A 9,821-nucleotide genomic window follows, 5' to 3' on the forward strand; every position below is an offset into this window, starting at 1 on the left:
GAACGAACGATCGAGCGAACGAAATAACGAACGAACGAACAAAATAACGGACGAACGAACGAAAGAGCGAACGAGAGAAAGAAAGATCGAACGAAAGAACGAAGGAACGAATTAACGAAAGAACGAAATAACGGACGAACGAACGAAATAACGGACGAACGAACGAAATAGCGGATGAACGAACGAAATAACAAACGAACCAAAGAATTGACGAACGAACGAACGAAATAACGAAAGAACAAACGAAATACCGAACGAACGAACGAATAAACGGACGAACGAACGAAATAACGAACGAACGAAATAATGAACGAATGAACATAATAACGGACGAACGAACGAAAGAGCGAATGAGAGAGAGAAAGAACGATCGAAATAACGAAAGAACGAGCGAACGAATGAACATTTGTTCTTTATTTTGTACGTTCGTTCGTTGTTTCGTTCGTTATTTCATTCGTTCATTATTTCATTCGTTCGTTCGTTGTTTCGTTCGTTATTTCCTTCGGTCGTAATTTCCTTCCTTCGTTATTTCGATCGTTCGTTCGTTCGTTATTTCGTTCGTTCGTTCTTTCTTTCTTTTGTTATTTCGTTCGTTCGTTCTTTTGTTCGTTCGTTCGTTCTTATGTTAGTTCGTTCGTTCTTATGTTCGTTCGTTCGTTCATTATTTCGTTCGTTCGTTCATTATTTCGTTCGTTCGTTATTTCGGTCGTTCGTCCGTTATTTCTTTCGTTTGTTATTTTGTTTGTTCGTTCGTTATTTCGTTCGTTCGTTCGTTATTTTGTTCGTTCGTTCGTTATTTTGTTCAGTTGTTCGTTATTTTTTGTTCGTTATTTCGTACGTTCGTTCGTTATTTCGTTTGTTATTTACTTCGTTCGTTGTTTCGTTCGTCCGTTATTTCTTTCGTTCTTTCTTTAATTATTTTATTCTATCATTATTTCATTCGTTCGTTCGTTATTTTTTTCGTTATTTCGTTCGTTCGTCCGTTATTTCGTTCGTTCTTTCGTTCGTTCGTTCGTTCTTTTGTTATTTCGTTTGTTCGTTCTCTCGTTCGTTATTTCGTTCGTTCGTTCATTATTTCATTCGTTCGTTCGTCCGTTATTTCGTTCGTTCTTTCGTTATTTCTTTCGTTCGTTCGTTCTCTCGTTCGTTATTTCGTTCGTTCGTTCATCAGTTCGTTCGTTCATCCGTTGGTTCGTCCATCCGTTCGTTCGTTAATTCGTTCGTTCGTTTGTTATTTTGTTTTTCGTTCTTTTGTTCATTCGTTCGTTATTTCGTTCGTTCTTTCGTTTGTTCGTCTGTTCATTATGTCGTTCGTTCGTTATTTCGTTCGCTATTTCCTTCGTTCGTCCGATATTTTGGTCGTTCGTTCCTTCGTTATTTCGTTCGTTCGTTCTTTCTTTCTCTCGTTCGCTCTTTCGTTCGTTCGTCCGTTATTTTGTTCATTCGTTCGTTATTTCGTTCGTTCATTCTTTCGTTCATTATTTCGTTCGTTCGTCCGTTTTTTCGTTCATTCGTTCCTTATTTCGTTCGTTCTTTCGTTCGTTCGTTCATTATTTCGTTCGTTCGTTATTTCGTTCGTTCCTCCGCTATTTCGTTCGTTCGTTCGTCCGTTATTTCGTTCCTTCGTTATTTCGTTCGTTAATTCGTTCGTTCGTTTGTTATTCCGTTTGTTCGTTCGTTATTTTGTTCGTTCGCTCGTTCGTTCTTTATTTCGTTCGTTCATTCTTTCGTTCGTTCGTTCATTCGTACGTTCTTTCATTCATTCTTTCGTTATTTCTTTCATTCGTTTGTTCTTTCGTTCGTTATTTCGTTCGATCGTTCGTTCGTTTAGTATTTCGTTCGTTCGTTCGTTCGTTTAGTATTTCGTTCGTTCGTTCGTTATTTCGTTCGTTCGTTTGTTCGTTATTTCGTTCGTTCGTTCATTCTTTCGTTCGTTGTTTCATTCGTTCATTATTTCATTCGTTCGTTCGTTATTTCGTTCGTTCTTTCGTTCATTCGTTCGTTATTTCGTTAGTTCGTTATTTCGTTCGTTCCTTCTTTCGTTATTTCGTTCGTTCGTTATTTCGTTCTTTCTGTCGTTCGTTCGTTCTGTCGTTCGTTCGTTCATTATTTCGTTCGTTCGTTATTTCGTTCGTTCTTCCGTTATTTCTTTCGTTCGTTTGTTATTTCGTTCGTTCGTTCGTTAATTCGTTTGTTCGTTAATTCGTTCGTTCGTTTGTTATTTCGTTTGTTCGTTCGTTCTTTCGTTATTTTGTTCTTTCGTTATTTCGTTCATTCTTTATTTCGTTCGTTTATTCGTTCGTTCTCTCGGTCGTTATTTCGTTTGTTCGTTCGTTCATTATTTCGTTCGTTCGTTCGTTATTTCGTTCGTTCGTCCTTTATTTCGTTCCTTCCTTCGTTATTTCGTTCGTTCGTTCGTTCGTTCGTTCTTTCGTTCATTCGTTCGTTATTTCGTTCGTTCTTTTGTTCGTTCGTTCGTTCATTATTTCGTTCGTTCGTTTGTTCGTTATTTCGTTCGTTCGTCCGTTCGTTCCTTCATTCGTTCGTTCGTCCGTTCGTTATTTCGTTCGTTCCTTCATTCGTTCGTTCGTTCGTTCGTTCGTTATTTCGTTCGTTCCTTATTTCGTTCGTTCGTTTGTTATTTCGTCCGTTCGAATCGTTCGTTATTTTGTTCGTTCCTTATTTCGTTCGATCGTTCGTTATTTCGTTCGTTTAGTCGTACGTTCTTTCATTCATTTTTTCGTTATTTCGTTCATTCGTTTGTTCTTTCATTCGTTATTTTGTTCGTTCGTTTTTTCGTTCGCTCGCCCGTCCGCGTGCTCGCTCGTTTGTTTATTTGTTAACAATAGTATGTATACAATAATATGTGTGTATGTGTGAGTGAGAAATACAGAGCATGGAATAAGCTTGTCTAGTAACAGACTATAAAAGTCCTGTACAACGATAGAGAAATACCAGTTCATAGAAGTGTTACATAGTAGGTTGAACGTCTGTACTCAAGAGGTTGTGGGCGAATAGCTGAGGTGAGGTATCACATTTTGTGTGTGATGTTGAGCGTCGACGCTGGGACCAGTTACTTGGTACAGAAGAACCTCGCAGGTTGGTTCTGGCTGTTATTTTTTAGGTGGAAACAATCCACGCAAACAATGTTGGGACGGAACAGCAGTTGCTGTTGGTGCGTGTACTCTAGTGGTAGTGTTGGCGACGGAACTGTAGTAGATTGGTGGTGTTGACATCGTCACTGGAAACTGACTGGTTGGTGTGTGGTCAAACGACCAGACCTGTGAGAGGTCTGAAGGCAAGACAAAGTGGTGTAGATGAAGCAAGATTATTTATAGATAAAAGACAAGGGCTCCAGAAACAGCACAAAAACTCTCTCTCATGTGACCTTATTAGAAGGCCACGGTTGGTCGATATGCACCCTGGCGCGAAACAGAACTGGTGACAAATGCCAAGCAAATAAGAGCCAATCAGGGTGATGGACACAACGGTCCAAGCGGCCGAAAGCTAGATGTTAGCCACTACGTTATCTTTTGTAAATAAACACCCAAGAGAGAGGTTTCATTACATGTTCTTAACATGCGCATACATCTATGCTTACACATCATCATCATCATCATCATCATCATCATCGTTTAACGTCCACTTTCCATGCTAGCATTGGTTGGACGATTTGACTGAGGACTGGTGAAACCAGATGGCTACACCAGACTCCAATTTGATTTGGCAGAGTTTCTACAGCTGGATGCCCTTCCTAACACACACACATACATATTGCTTTCATGTATTCTGTATACATGACGTACACACAGACACACATTATCGTTGTTATTATTAAAGCAGCGAGATGACAGAATTGTTAGCGCGCTGGGCAAAATGCTTAGTAGGATTTCATGTCTTTACATTCTGAGTTCAAAATACTTCGAGGTCGACTTTGCCTTTCATCCTTTTGGGGTCGATAAGTTAAGTACCAGTTGCGTACTGGGGTCGATGTAATCGACCGACTCCCTCCCCAAAATTTTGTTCCTTGAGTAGAAAAGTTATTGGTCAAGACCATCCTGTTAGGAAGTGTAGAGGAGAAGAAAGAAAGAGGCTATCAAAGATGTTTGTAGACTGATGACAAAAAGAAAAGGATTGTAAACAAGAGTTTGATTGTATACATGAAGCACAACACAGAAGAAACTGGAAAGTTTTGGCTAACTGACCCCTAGACACAGCGAGAGCACCTGGATTGTGACACAAACAACGTTTCTCATTCATCTAGTGATCATAATCATTTATTTTAATGGTTTGTAATGGAAGAAAGGGCTGTGCTTATAGTCTTTTTAGAGCTTGTGAGATTGACCTTGTTTGATGTTCCTCTTCAACAACTGCATGTTGATAATTGAAGTAACAAAGTATGCAGGAAGTTAATTCCAGGGAATAAATCTTCTGGGGAGAAAGGATTAGGAAAAAAACTGATAAGTTCAGAGCCTAGACACAATATATGTGACAAGAGGATGAAAGACAAGTGAGTTGATTGTGCTTGGATGGATCTAGATATGGTACAAGACTAAACATTTCTGAGTAGCTAAAACCACAGTAATATCTGTAGAATGAAATGACAGAATGTTTGTGAACCATAGATTGGAGTCATCATCATCATCACCATCATTTAACGTCTGTTTTCCATGCTGGCAAGCCAGGGGGTTGCACAAGACATTACAGTCTGTTCTGGCATGGTTTTTACAGCTGGATGCCTTTCCTAACACCAACCACCTTACAGAATGGACTGGATGCTTTTTACATGGCACCAGCACTGGTGAGGTCTGTTTTGACATGGTTTTTATAGCTGGATGCCCTTCCTAATGCCAACCACTTTACAGAATGACCTGGGTTCTGAGTGTGTTATGGAAATCAGTTAAGCAGCCTATTTTGGCAGATACAGTTTGGGATTTATGTATATGGATGTCATATTATTTCATAGAGAGAAAGTCATAAGTTTAAATTTCACTAGGTATCATTCTGCTTGCTTCATGCTTTCTAGTTGATAATATGCTACACTCATATTTCTTTAGTTGGCTGAATGGTTAGTAGTAGCAAGAGTTTTTTTAGTTGTTGTTAGCACTCCATCGCTTATGACGTCGAGGGTTCCAGTTGATCCGATCAACGGAACAGCCTGCTCGTGAAATTAACGTGCAAGTGGCTGAGCACTCCACAGACATATGTACCCTTAACGTAGTTCTCGGGGATATTCAGCATGACACAGTGTGACAAGGCTGACCCTTTGAATTACAGGCACAACAGAAACAGGAAGTAAGAGTGAGAGAAAGTTGTGGTGAAAGAGTACAGTAGGGTTCGCCACCATCCCCTGCCAGAGCCTCGTGGAGCTTTAGGTGTTTTCGCTCAATAAACACTCACAACGCCCGGTCTGGGAATCGAAACCACGATCCTATGACCGCGAGTCCGCTGCCCTAACCACTGGGCCATTACGCCTCCACAGTAGCAAGAGTATCCAGTTGTAAAACTAATTGCTCCCACAGTAATTATATACTTAAATTTGTATCCCCCAAAATGTATTTCTTCCCCTAAGCTTCAATGCAAAATTGAATGTTGAACAGTAGCAAAAATAAGTTGAGTTGGTTGCTGTTAATGTATCAAATAGAATGCCAAGTACGTTGTGTCATTCATTCTGGCCCTCTGTACTCATAGTTCAAATCCTAGTGAGATCATCGTTGCTTTTAATCTTGGTGCAAGACAGTGGGGGAGGGGGGGTAATGAAATACTAGTCCAGGGTGGTACATTGGTAGAATTGTTTGAGCACTGAAAGAGATTTGTTGCAATATCTGTTCTGATTCTTTGTTCTGAGTTCAAATTACAGCAAGGAGGCAAGTGATCAGAGCTAACCACCTAAACATAACATCACTTTGTTAACCCTATAACCAAAATAGATATGCTGGTAACAGTATGCAGAGGCTTCATTTAACAATGGGGAAATAGAAATATAATATCTAGCAGCTTTTTGTAGGATTTTGATACAAAAATGATTGTCCAGTCAATAAAGTATTCTACTGAATAAGGTGCTGTTTATATCCCCTATTAGCACTACATTGAAATCCTAACTGAATAACTAAGTACCTGAAGATATGTACAGTAATTGCTGTAAGCACTGTCTAAGACACAAGTATCTTATAAGCTATTAATAGGGAGTTCAACTCCTATAAATTTTTTATTTGTTAATCTGAAAAAGTTTTTATTCAAAATATGAACAGGACGCCACGGTCTGTGACTCTTTTACTCTCTTCCACGTCCTGGATGCTAAGCTAAATGGTAGGATCACTGCTTCCATAGCAAAATGGAACAAAACCCTGAAGTATTGGGACCTGGCAGTGAATTAGCTCTTCCAGCCTGTAACATCTGAGACATTTTTAGGGACTGGGCTACTAACCGCAAAATTCTTGTCGTCGTTGGCAACTCACCTCACCAAGGTGTCAGGTAATGCCCGTGAGGGTGCTTGGCTCTTGTAAATATTATTCAAAGATAAAATAGCTCTAGTTGTTTGATTTGGCTTCAAAATGCTGTAAAAACAACGAAGTCTTCAGCAATATCCCTATACTTTGATAAATAATAGGATTCCTCAACCGAACAACTATACTAAGTGTCAACTAACCAAAGTGGATTCATATCAAATCCACTTTGACATGATAGGGAGAGAATTAGTTCAAATACAGTCACAATATGAACAATTCCATATAACTGAGGCCAATAGAAAGAGTTGTGAAAGTATGTAACTAAGTGGTTAGGACATTAGAGTCATGATCAATAGTTCATGGGATCAATTTACAGACCATGTGAAGAATTGTGCTCTTCAGTAAGACATTTCATTTCACATTGCTCCAGTCCATCACACTTGAAAATAAGTTCAAGCAACAGCTAGGAGGTAACTCTGTAAAAGACAGTTGTGCTATTCTGGTGTGAGTCATAGTCTTATCACTTAATACCTCAGAAATCCAGATGACTCAGAGCCTCATGATAATCTAAGCTGAAGGTATACTTTCTTCTTTATAGCAGGACTTAAACAAAGCACTGAAATATAATGTAATGCTCATATAACAATGAACTGTACCTTCTCATGTGTATGTACACTAAAACATTCAGACAGCAATGAGTTATACAAATTCACACTATTTACCTACAACTGCCTGTACTTTCCTATTATAATTCCATTAACATCTAGGTTTAATAGTATCATCAGTGCCATTATGATTTTCATATCTATTTTTCTATGCTTGCAGAGGTCAGATGTGTTGAGGAAGATTTTCAACAGCTGCATGCCCATCCTGTTGCCAACCCTCATCTAGCAAGTTAATATATATTTCCTCATGGCCAGATATGATTTCCTGAAAGACTGGAAACGAGAGAAACTGCTTGTATAATGGTGATACACGTTTATATCAATTGTGTGCTGTCAATACAAAGAGCGACACTCATACACAGGTGCACACACAGAGTTTCTGTCTACCAAATTCACTCACAAGGTTTTGGTCAGTCCAGAGCCACAGTAGAACCAAAGCCTTGTGAGTGGAGAATATTAAACCACTAAGAGTGACTTTATTGACTTCAGAAGGGTGAAAGATAAAACTGATTATAGTGAGATCTGAACTCAGAACAAACTATCATAACATTTTGCCCAACACTACCATTTCTTCCAAACCACCATTTTAGTTTTGAAGATGTTAAATATCTTGGCCTAACCTTCAGCACTGTACTGGTGATAGTTTTTCAACTATTGAACTTCCTTATAGTACACCACTCACTACTAACTCAGCTAGCTTATATACAGCTAACTCTATCATGGTTTAGTGTATACAGTAATCCCTTGACTGTCACGAGTGTTACATTACAAGACTCCCAATGATAGGTGAAAACCTGTGAAGTAGAAACAGTGCTGTGCTATATATTTTTACTTCTGTCTTAGCGAAGGCAGAAGTATTATTTTCAGTCATGTCTGTTTGTTTGTCTATGGACAAGATGTCTCAAGAACTGCTGGTTGGATTTGAATGAAACTTTCAGGAATGTTTGGCTTTGTGACTGGCATGAATTGATTAGATTTTGGGATCAATCCAGTACTGGACATGGATTCTGGATTATTTTTCCTGTTCTTTTACTTAATTTTTGAGAATTGTCGGGTTCATTTTTAGTATTCTTGTTTGTGAGAGCAGTCGAGTTTATTTCAGATACTCTCATTTTAAAAACTATCTCTGGCTAATTGTTGAAAGGACGTTGGTGTTACCTTGGCAGAGGTTTGTGCTCTCTGAGTGCTCTGGTTTTTTATTGTTTTTATAATTTGCATATATTTATTTTTATTAGAAATGCAAAACAACACCATGGAGGAATTGACAGAAGCTTAAATAATAAACCGCGGGAAGTGAACTGTGATATGGCGAGGGATTACAGTAATCTACGACTCATGAGGCTACTTATGCATAGCAAATAAGTGACTGAGATCACAATATTCTCTCTGAATAGGATACAGATTCATGACAGGGTTACTTATTTACAGCCAGTAGGACTGGAACAACATGAAACAAAGTGTTTTGTTTGACTACTGAGCTGTCAAACAGTAAACTACACACTATTAAACTCATCTACCTACATACATCATGCCTTAGTGTCTATCATGTCTTAGTGTCTGATCTAGGACAAGGCTGGTTACCCAAATTCCTTGGTGTGTAAGTGGCCGAGATCAAAACATTCCCCCTGAACAGGATGCCAGTTCATCCCAGAATTATCATTTACAGTTGACTGGACTGGAACAATGAGAAAAAGTATTTCACTCAAAAACACAATACCCCACCCAGTTCAAGAATTGAAACCACAATTTACTGTTTATGAGTCTAACACTCTAACCACTACGCCACGTGCCTTCACAATATATAAACATATTCACAAATTCAATTGATGCCAATGAATGCATTAGCAAAGAGAAAGTGATAAATCTAGTTTTTGGTTTGTTATTGTTTTATTTCTCCATTTTTATAAAGAACTTTATAATAATTTCCTTCCATTGTTAAGTCACACATCATTAATATGTATTTTGATTATCCAATCATTTTCCAGTGTTATTATTTTTCTAGAATTTAAATATTCACAGAAAAAGAGAAACCATTGCTTTTCATTTAAATTTATTGGTTATTAAGGAAAAGGAAACAAAATATTTATGCATAGAAATTCATTATGCTAATTACAAGATGACATGTTTCATATTAAAACAAATCGGTCAATGTATTTTATCTAAATTCAAAATATAATTAAATATATGTGCTTAAAAGTGTGTGTGTGTGATGCATGGGAGTAAAGAGGGAGACAAGTGTGTGTTTATAAATTAGAGTTACAAATTCAGCTGGTTCCAAATAAAGTAATTGATATATTTATCTTGTTACATGTCACTAAACGTGTTTTGACATTAATGTCATTAGATTTTTAACAAAGTCAAAATATGCAGAATTCTTCTCCTCACTATACTTGCTACAAAGATCATATTACAAACAGTGTATGTGTGTGTAGTGCAGTGTAATTTGTATGAGAAACTAAAATAAACACAATTTATTGTGAACATTAGAAATAGCCTATTCCCTACTTTAGTACTAACTGTTGTAGTTACAGTTTCTTATTTATTTTTTCCATTTCATAAATTAAACATGACAGTTCAGCTGAAAACATAAAAAAAGGACCATTATAAAATTAACAAATAATAAAAAAATATATAAAAATAGAATTAAAAAATGTACAATTACAGTCACCTTGAAGAAACCATATGCAAGTTTGTAATCAAACCACAC

Source organism: Octopus bimaculoides, chromosome 7, assembly GCF_001194135.2.
Source record: "Octopus bimaculoides isolate UCB-OBI-ISO-001 chromosome 7, ASM119413v2, whole genome shotgun sequence".
NCBI lineage: Eukaryota > Metazoa > Mollusca > Cephalopoda > Octopoda > Octopodidae > Octopus > Octopus bimaculoides.